Raw genomic sequence first — 11,593 nt, forward strand, 5'->3', positions numbered from 1 at the left:
CAACATTTCTCATCCAATAAAAACATGTTCTTTAATGTATGAGTCACCAATTGCCAAGAAAAGTGTTTAGATGTCCTTCTCTAGGCTCCTATAGTAAAGGTAGAAGTATGCCAAGGCATCAACAAAATTAGATGGCAAGGTGATTTTGAAGAAGGGTAAGCCAAAGAAATGGAAGTTTGTGTAAATCTTGATTATGGGGGTAATGGGGAATCTTCTATCTTATAATAAATAATTCCACATTAAGCCCTTTATTTTCCACCACTTTCTTTCTTATCAACCTCTTTAATAAGCTCTACTAGCCCCCTACATTTGACACCACTTTTAAATCATGCCCTTGATTTTCCACCACTTTCTTTCATATCAACCTCTTTAATCAGCTCTAACTCCCTACTTCAAATCAATGTTTGAGAAAAACCTGGATTCAGTGTAATTTGCACTTGTAGATTCCTTCAAATTTACATCTTGAAGGTACAAATACTTGCAAATTTTGAAAGCTTGTTGAATAAAAACATTCAAATTTTGAATTTTTCTTAATAAATAATTTCCCAATTTTCATATGAAGTTTTTCAACTTTTTAGGAAAATAGTTTTTTTTCGAACGATGCTTTAAATAATACCCTTCATTTTCCACCCCTTTATTGCATTATCAACCTCTTTGGATAGCAACCTCCCCCACCCCACCCCTTTATTGCAATATCAACCTCTTTGGATAGAAAGTCTCCCCCTCCCTCCCCCAACCCCATCCCTTTATTGCATTATCAACCTCTTTGGATAGCAACTGGTCAAAAGCCCTCTATAAATAGCTCTCAGAGGGCTCATATTTCCTAACTTGATGTCTCTCTAGAGTCTCCTTTATTGCATTATCAACCTCTTTGGATAGCAACTGGTCAAAAGCCCTCTATAAATAGCTCTAAGGGGGCTCATATTTCCCAACACACTCTCTCTCTCTCTAGAGTCTCTACTAGTTTGGCATCTTTTCATCAAAGCTTTGTCTAATCTATAGCCTTTGTAAGTGCATCCTGGTGTCTCGAATCCTCTTCCTTTGCAAAACCTTTCTTTGTGTTACAGAAAGCGTGGAGAGTCTCCCATGCTTCTCAGCTATGGCCCCATGCCCCTGTGTCTCCTTGCTGTGGCCCTTCCCGCCCATTTGCACTGCCATTCTGGTGGCAATCCTCATTGCATACATCTACATGGTCAGACAAAGATCTGTATACCTTGTTGATTTTGTGTGCTACTCTCCTCCTTCAAGCGATCGGATGCCTTTCAGCACCTTCATGGAGCACTCAACCTTGATGGCCTGCTTCAATGAGAAAAGCTTGCAGTTCCAGCAGCTGATTTTGGAGAGATCAGGCATAGGGGAGACCACAACCTTGCCCTCGGGTTTAAGGTACTTGCCCCCAAGGCCCAGCATGTTCTGTGCAAGAGAGGAGGCAGAGACGGTGATCTTCTCTTCTCTTGAGAAGCTATTCTCTCACACCGCCGTGCAGCCGCGCGACATCGGCATCTTGGTTGTGAATTGCAGCCTCTTTACCCCAGTGCCCTCTCTGTGCACCATGGTCATCAACCACTTCAAGATGAGAAGTGATGTCAAGAGCTACAACCTCTCTGGCATGGGGTGTAGTGCTGGGGTTATCTCACTCTGCTTGGCCAAAAGCCTCCTGCAAGTGCATTACAATAGCTATGCCTTGATCATTAGCACTGAAAACATCACCCAAAACTGGTACTGTGGGAACAGGAGGTCCATGATGATCCCCAATTGCTTGTTCAGGGTAGGCGCCGCGGCCATTCTCCTCTCGAATAAGGGCAGGGACGCAAGGCGATCTAAATACAAGCTACAGCACATAGTGAGGACCTTTACAGGTGCAGATGACCAGTCCTACAGATGTGTTTACCAAGAGCAAGATGAGGAGGGCAACCGTGGAGTTACCTTATCAAAAGATCTTACTAGGGTTGCTGGTGAAGCATTAAGGCAGAACATCACCAATCTTGGCCCCTTGGTGCTGCCCTTATCAGAACAATTAGCCTATGTCTTTGCTGAGATTAGAAGGAAGATTAAAGGTAATCGTAAGGTTAAGCCCTATGTTCCCAACTTCACGAGGGCATTTGATCATTTCTGCATACATGCAGGCGGTAGGGCAGTCATTGATGAGCTAGAGAAGAGCTTAAAGTTGAGGCCAGATCAAGTGGAGGCATCCAGGATGACCCTGCATAAATTTGCAAACACTTCATCCTCATCCATATGGTATGAGCTCGCCTACCTCGAGGCCAAGGGCAAGGTGAAACCCGGCCACATTGTCTGGCAGATCGCCTTCGGGAGCGGGTTCAAGTGTAACAGTGCTGTCTGGCTTGCCTTATCCCAGAGCTCATGGAAACAAGGAGGCCAACATAGCCCATGGTTGGAATGTCTGCGTGAATACCCCATCACCCTCCCTTGCTTTACTTAACCACCCATCATTAGCTCATATTAGCACAAAATCCCACTTATGAGCACCCATCACAAGCTCTTAATAGCACATAATCCTTCCTATCAGCACCCATCATTAGCTCTTAGTAGCACACATACTAGCACCCATCAGTACATGACCCTTATACCACTTAAGCAACCCTCCTATTAGCAACCATCATCAGCTCTTATTAACACCTATCATGCCATGCATTTCAGCAGTGGTTTATGATTAAATCACCTTCATGAAGCTGATTACCACTGATTTTCTAGGCTTTTTTAACACATAATCAGTTCAATTTTGGTTGGCCAGCAGCTTTCAATGCTTAACCAGCCATACAAGGCTTATCAGCAGATGATAATTATTGTGCATGATCAACACGAAAGCTTTTTTCAATCCATAATCAGCCTGATCGGCATAGCTTCATTTCTCCAAAATCAGCTTATTTTTAATATTTTTTATAACTAAGTATTTTAATTTCTTTTAAAAGTGGAATTTGAATGTGTAATTGCATCGATAATAATCACGTATATAAGTGTCATTTATCATGTTATATGTATATTAATATTTGATATCCAACGTTAAATTAATGTTATATCGCATATGAATTTCTTGTATATTAAAAGTATATGTATATCAAAATTCCTACGTATTAAAAGTATTTAATCAATTTTTTTTGGATATGTTAATATAGTGTATTGTTGTAATAGATTAGGTTAATGCTATCAACAACCATGACATATACTTATATACTAAAATAATATATATCAAAAAGCAATTAATTGAGAAACTACTTCATGAAAGCCATGAAAAGAAGCCCAACCCACTCCCATAGTGGAAAGTGATGGCATATCCAACTCTCGCATAAATAATAATAATAATAATAATAATAATAACAGATACATAAACTATATTATATAGTCTAATTTTAAAGATGACTATAATACAATCTAACATTTTTCATAAAAATAATAATGGATGCAATCAGTAGATATTTAATAAGTTCCACTGCACATTAAGTTGAAAGCTTCTTGTTAGTTAAAGATTTATTATTATTATTATTGGCAAGTTAATTTATATATCTTGTTAGTTATAGAAGTTATGTGCTTGCAACTTGTCAGTTATATCATAAAATTGAGTTGATTCGAGAAGGTGGATGACACCTACTTGAAAGCTTCAAGTGCTCCATATACACAAAGGCCTACTCAATTTTTCACCAACCATACGACTCCCAAGCAAGTCCACTTCTCAATTTTCAATCCCAATGCTCCAACACATTGCAATTTAATACCATGGGCTATCTACCCTATGCATGCATCAAAGTCAACCACGTTCTTAGCGTCTTTACACAACCTTTTGCTACCTGGTGGAAGAAGCCAACTAGTGTGCAAAAATAACTTTTCACCACATGGTGAAGAATAGCCCGGATGTTTTTATAACTAAAACCTCCTAAAATTTAGGAATTCTAAAATCTTCCACTCTAAAATTTGTTGATATTTATCAAATTTCATAGGTGCAAAATTGCAAAACACACTATACCCTAGTTTATGCACACTGCCAACAACAAACATTCTTATGCATGTGTAACACTGCAGTCTGCCACCAACAAAATACACTATACCTAGATCAAGTGCACATTCCCTCATCATTAAATCAAGTCAACTCATGGTCTCCATAAAGACCCAAAAGGCCCAAGGCACTGTGAGGATTTTTACACAGTTGGATCAGGGTTCGGGAAAACAATTTTAGGGAAAAGGAACTAAATTCTTTTCACCACTAAATGAGGAGGAAATTGCTATTTTTGAGATGGTATTTTCTATGTGAACTTAGAAAATATAACTAAAACTTGTAAAATTTGAAAGGGTTTTATTTCCTTCTCATAAAAATTTGAGAAGGATTTTCTCGGAGTTGAACAAGTTCTAGGCTAAAGCGAACCCGTCTTTTCCCGAACCCTGAGTTGGATGTGATGTGCAGTGGGAAATGGTCCATGAATGGACATGATCACATGGCCCATTACAACCACCATTTTCCAGCATCATCATCATCGAGCCATCATCATCCACATAATCATCACTTTCATATACAATAGATAGTATACTCATGGCCAATTTCCTTTAGGCCGGCAGCTCCCCTAGGCCCCACAAGCACGACCAATAGCTTTAGGTCTCTTAAACGATGGCCCTATCCAGTTTCATATTTATAACAAGTAGATTAATAGGAATTTATAGGAACCTGCCAACCATGAGTCCACTAATGAGCCGCTACAAATGGCTTAATCATCACCAACCATTCTTTTTGCAACCATTAGGAATACATCTTTACAATAGATTTGGTATCATTCAACACATGAAAACATGGCAGTTATTCATATAAATCATGGTTTCCTTATAAAACAGTCTCATTTCAGACTTTTGTTTTCCCACTTTTCGTGTGGTCAATGGAGTCTACCTTAAAATTTTAACATCCAGTTCCCTAAGAACATTTCTCTCTCAGAGGAAACCAAGTTTCCCTTTACTTCCTGGGTCTTTTTCTCAAGATATGTGGGAATGGTTCATTTTGTTGATTAGTGGAATCTTAGGTAAAACCCTTGCCGTTTCTATGGTTTGGTACTTTATAACCAAAATCTTTAACTTAACACGTAGTCATTCCTTATAAGTTGGGTACTATTTATTTATTCTAACAAATTTTGTAACTTTTTATAAACAAGGGACCAACCTAATCACTTTTTGGAATAACAACCATGGTTGCAGAATATGTAGCTTTGGTGTAGATTTGTGCAAACATTGATGTGCAGATTTGTGCAAACATGGAAGCTTGGTGAAAGTGTGCAAAAATTAATCAAATAATGGTGTAAATATAGTTGACAATCTTGCTAGGAATCAAACCCAATCTATAAGTGTAGGCTTGTGTGCACCATACACTACAAGGTTTCAAACAATTTGGAAAGAAAGAAAAAATTACTTAAAAGGAACAAAGAAATTGTTAACAACAAGCCATTTGGATACAATTACTACAAGAATACGTGGATTCAAACTTAATCAAGATGATCTTGCAAAAGATTAGTGATTAAGCAATTGTAACAGCTTCTTTTTGAAAGAGTCAGATTTGCAAGGACGCATCATTGCCTTTGCTTAAAGGCTCAATCGGCAATACCGTCTAAGACGAATCTTTCACCTACAACATACTTACCCTCGCCCTTTTTTCATGATCAAGCTTGCAATGGGCTGCTAGTCTTGCATTGCTCAAGCAGAGTGGCATGGTTTTGCCTTGCTCACTCAAAGCCCAGGAAGATCAAGAATGTAGCTTCACTAAACATAAAGTATACTGAAAGAACAAGACTAAGGCTGGGTTTCTGTATCATCTTAGAAACACAAATCTATATGCTAAGGAAAGCTTACAAGGAAAGATGGAAATCTGACAGTTTGTAGTTTAAGCCAAAAGCAAGCCAAATGTTGGATTTGGTGCAAACCTTGGCCAAAACACCGGACACGTCTATTGTACACTGTCTCAACGCTATTAACTAACCAAGCAGAAGATCTGATCTGAGAGCTTCTACCTTGCTTAACTATGTCAGAACATCCCTAAGCAACCAGAGATTGGTCTGACCTACCGCGTAAAGTTCGCGCAGATGGCATCTGGTTTTCTCTCATGTGAGTGCTTTAGCACTAGCCCAGCTCAGATCATCGTGATCACATAGCAGGAGCTTGTGCTACTAGCTTAGCTCAGATCATCATGATGGGCAGAAAGCTGCCCATCACGCACAGCAGAAAGCTACCCATCAAAGTGCCTTTGTGTGCCTGCCTTCCAAAAGCAGCACAGCCAGTGCAGCATGGTTGCTAATCTCTACAGCACGATTCTCTCCCTCAGAGCTAATCTATGAGGCGCAGATCATATGCGTTTTTGCCTTCTAATATAGAAGCTGGAGAAGCCAGAGGCGCAGGCATGCTTCCTGTTCTCACCGCTTCAAAATCTGTGCCGACTGAGCTTTGGAGAGCATCTCTACAGATCATATGCACGTTGCTTTGATTTAGGGTTTCTTTTCCCCTTTTCGCACATCTTTACTTAGCCCATCCACACCTCCTACCCTTGCCCCCACTTCATGCTCTCCCTTAACCCTTCAAATTTTTTGGATTCTTCACATGTGTCCCACATTTGCATTCGATTTGAGCGTGATTGAGTGTTTTTCACACACATTAGCATATTGTGCACATTGCCAACCTTTGTTTAGTTTTCAGAGTTATTTGAGCTTGTTCACGTACGATGTGCGTGTTGTGCAGTGTTACCATTGATCACGCATACTTTGGCATTGCTAGCGTTTTCTCGCACTATTTGTGCTTTTATAGCCTTGATCACGCGTGTTAGCACATTGTGGGTGTGTGACACACATTTGGGGATTTTGTGTTTATTCACACATGCCTTATATTTTGGGTATTTTGGATTTTCGTATGGCATGGAGGTGCATCATTGTGTATGTATGCCACGTAGGCAAGCTATATGCATATCAGATATTTAGCTCAGATGAGTAGACATCATTATCATGCTATTTTGATGAGCGCAAGGCTATGCACATGCATGCATCCTTGTATCCCTTTATATGGGATAAGATGAGGAGCTATGGTGTCTACTTGGATTTCATTAATCGATTTGTGACCCTTTGCACATACTAGCACTTCTGGGATAGGTTTGATCCATATTATTCCGTCGTCGAGGATGATGATGATGTTCGTGATGTGACTATGGATGATTATATGGGTGATGATGATATTGATAGTCATTCATATACGGAGCATTCATGGAGTCTTGTCATGATAGTATCAGATCCTTGAAGGACATGTTTCCAGTTTTCTTACACTTCCTCCATTATCTCAGTGGTGTTTGCATGGGCCTTGGTAGCTTCTACGACTCACGCACAATATTGACTAGACATTATCTCATTGATTCTCATCTACTTAGACTGACTCATTCATTGTATTATGATGGGAATGATGATGTATTGTATATACACACACACATGCACATGATCATAATGATATACGTGCACATGATGCCACTGACACATATGCACATGATGATGATGTATGTGATAGTGATGTGTGTGATTTAGATCATGTGGGCATGATCTCGAGGTTAGAGATGGCAGTGAGCATACCGAGCATCGACACTTCTAAGTTTATCGTCTTTCCTATGGATCATGAGAATGCTCTAGTTTTGATCGTGGGGTGACATTCTAGAGGATAGTGTGTATTTGATTTTACTGACGCATCCATTAGCACATTTGGGATGGGTGTATCCATTAGCACACTTGAGAATATTGATACTCTGCATACGAGTGACAGAGACACCTATGAGCATAGACCTTCTAGAGGGGTGACATTCTAGAGGATAGTGTGTATTTGATTTTACTGACGCATCCATTAGCACATTTGGGATGGGTGTATCCATTAGCACACTTGAGAATATTGATACTCTGCATACGAGTGACAGAGACACCTATGAGCATAGACCTGAGTTCCTAGTGTTAGATGCATCAAGCTATTCTTCTAGGATTTCTATTTGTGGAGATAGCACTGATACGACCACTACTCCTAGTATTCATATCATTCTTGGCAGTGTTTGTGTGGATAGAGTTCATTTATTTGAGCAGTTAGGGATAGTGCATGAGAGTAGTGAAATTTTTTCTAAAGTTAGACGTCGTATAAGAGAGGTAGGAGTATGCATATGGGTCTAGAGATCTTTGTATTTGATTTGGGCATTTTCCTAGATCCAGTAATAGAGGTTGACCTGTCTTAGGATATAGGTCATACATGGATTCCATTGATGGACATAGACCATGATCATGATCATGATTTTAGAGATTGTGAGGATGACATGGTCAGTGATTTGATGGATGATGATCATATCCATAGTATATCGTATGGCATAGATTTTGAGAGATTTGCATTTGATCTAGACATCTCCTTAGATCCTAAACTATTGGAGATAGATTTATTATGGGATGTAGGTCATATAGGGGCATCATTGATGGAGATAGACCATGGTTATGAGGATGACCTTGGAGGCCTTGGGAATGCCATAGATGATGTTTTAGGAGATGATACCATTTATTTTTCATGTGAGGATACCTCTTCATTTTTCAATGATGACTATGATGATGCTGATGATTATACTGATATCTTTGACTGTCATTCGCACATAGAAGGTCTTGCACATGAGGATATAGTTCATGGGTCGGATTACACTCATGCACATATAGATGGAGTGGATCATGCCTTTGACTTTTCGAGTGGAGTTATGTGGGATGATGATGGCATGGTTTTCCATTTGATCTTACATGAGACAGACCTCGAGATGAGTTCATTTGGCTCCCATGGATGTCTACATCATCCTATGCTCTTCAGAGAGCCGGGATATTCATCTTTGGGTGCATGGTGGATGATTATGTGGCTCGACTCTTAGATGCACCTGTGACACACGATGTCTTGGCTCCCACACGATGATTCTTTTACACTAGGACTATTCCACATTCTGACCATGACTGATGGTTGCATTTGGTGGACACCACGGATGTCAGATTTGCATTATGGTCATGAGGATGGACTTATGAGGATTCCGTTCAACCTAGAAGGTACTACGTTGACATTGGAGGTCCATGATATGCACCATATCTATCCGTTGACCCAGGAGGATTGACCAACCGCGACACTGACATTGGCTCTCTATATTTTTTATCCAATCTAGGAGGTTCGAGGGCCATTGATCCTGGAGAGCATCCGGATAGCTTCACCATCGACCGTGATTCCCTATCTTTTACATTTGACCCTGGAGGATACATGGTTAGCTTCATCATCGACGATGGTTCCTCATTCTCTCCATTCCATCCAAATTGTTATGGATCCATTGTCCTAGAGTTCACATGCCGTGGATTTTTGTTTGATCTAGGCAGATATTTCATTAGCCTCATCATCGACAAGAGTCCTATATCTTTTCCATTTGACCCCGGGAGTCATGAGATTTATGTATTGGTATTGGTGCTTTGTAATGGTAACACTTGGTCATGTATTTGGCTTTTGTATATAGCCATTATATTTGTTTTATGCACGACCACCCTTTGATTTCAAGGATGAAATCATTGTAGGAGTGGATGGTTTGTAATGAAGTAGATTAGGTATACACATGCACATGGGGGATGGGGCCTAGGCACTTAGACATAGGGTCATTTACATGTGTACGTTTTGGGACCTTATGCTATATTAGGCATAAGACTCATGGGCATTGTACCTTTTGATATCTTTTACCCTTTTATGATGGTATGACATCTTGTCTTCTTGGAGCTTATGCCCAAGCTTCCATGGTGAGCTTCTCCCTTCATAAGATTCTAGGATGGTGACCTACACACTTGTTGTCTACTCCAAGCATTGAGTGGGCCACTATCTTCTTGCATTCATTTTCATTGTAAACCTTAAATTCTTGGGCAACATGAGAGACTATACTTGGCTATATATTTATCTAAAGTTTCCTATTAAAGAGAAACTCCTTACTCTTTTTGTAACGCGCATTATTAAATTTTGAAACCTTTGTTGCCTTGTAACATATAGCAAGTGAGAATAACCTTAAAAATAAAATTTAGTATTCACATAAGATTCCTAACTTGGCTAATCAACTCGAATAATATTTCTCATAAACCTAACTTAATCTCTATTGTTTTAAACTAATCAATGCTAGATTTAAGGGAGAAATCATCCAAGCATTATGTCCACAACTAATGAAAGTGAGTTACTTTTGATAAAAAGAATCGGACTTATCTTAGGGTTAACATGATTTACCTTGCTAATCACATTAACTATGTGTATTAGTGATACTTATTATATTTAATCTTTGGATCCATCCATGCATTGTACCTTAAGAAAATGAATCAAAAAGATGGCGTAGAAAAAAGCAACCCATCACGAGCTTATAAATAAAAAAGATGGCATAGAAAAAAGGATCCCATCCACGAGCTTATAAATCATAATTACACTTAAAAAATGGTGAGTAATAATCAAATTGACAATTTTGTTAGGCTATCAGGTTCATATACAAAGCATTTGGGGATTAAAATCAACCCATAAGCATGAGAATGGAGAGAGAGGACCTTTCTTAGCAAAAATATAAGAAAAAATAAATAACTTAGAATACTACAAGCTTAGCTTTGATTGGGAGGGGGGCATGGTAATTACCTTGTATGGAGTAGAGGAAGAGAAAGCACCCAAGCTTGAAGCAAGGCAAGCACACAAGCATGCAGGGAGAGTCCCATGACTTTACAAAATGAAAAGGTAAAGCATATAATGCCAGAGTGTTAATTTATAGCCTTACATTAAAGTGTCCACACATGTGGGTATAAAATTCACATGGCCTCCCGTATGCTAGTTTGACTAGTGTCCTCTTTGAGCCTTATGTTAAGTCTCACCCTAACCCTCCTTGAAACACATCCAAAAAGAGATTACCTGGTGAACTGCAACTGTCCGTGAAGGATCTTTCCAATGGCCAAGCTCGTAACCCTCGAGGTCTCCAAGCTCTACAACTCCTTGAGAAGCAATTCCACTGCATCTCCCATGAGCGTTGTCACACCGCCGCGTTGCACTACGGGTCCTCATCCCTCCTCTCACCTCACTTCACTCACACACACTCAGTAGCATGCATTAGGGAGAAAGATTAGCAAGAGGATTAGCAAGAGCAAGACTCAATTACACAATGGGAGAGTGTGTTGTATTATAAGAGAAATTCACTTATATACATGGCCATAAGTATTCACACTCACTTAAACTATGGCCGGCCGGGCACTTTAGGCTCATAAGAGGCCTAATGCTATTACAATGACTACTCTCATAATATTTCCATGAAGTACATCACTTAGGTATTCATCCTAACTTTTGCTACCACACGCTGAAGCAGATATCGCCACCATAAATACTCTGTCACACCATTACGGGCGCCCGTCCAAGTTGTAGCGGCTTTGGATACTATTGCTTGATATCTTGAATGTATGACCCTTTGGTGTATCTACCGTGACTCCTTGATGTAAGATAATGGTGGTAGCTCTTGTTAATCTTAGAATTGGATTTGCGTTCCCCCCTTTCTGATGACGATCGCGTCCTCATGATCATGTTGAAG

At 39.7% G+C, this 11,593-nt stretch overlaps 1 pseudogene; it reads left to right on the top strand.

Annotated features, from left to right (window-relative positions):
• The first annotated feature begins 844 nt into the window (after nt 1-844).
• On the top strand, nt 845-2,838 carry LOC147622619 (3-ketoacyl-CoA synthase 4 pseudogene; annotated as a pseudogene).
• Nucleotides 2,839-11,593: the final 8,755 nt, after the last annotated feature.

The sequence above is a fragment of the Cibotium barometz genome, chromosome 28, assembly GCF_041138505.1.
Source record: "Cibotium barometz isolate CiBa-2024 chromosome 28, ASM4113850v1, whole genome shotgun sequence".
Lineage (NCBI taxonomy): Eukaryota > Viridiplantae > Streptophyta > Polypodiopsida > Cyatheales > Cibotiaceae > Cibotium > Cibotium barometz.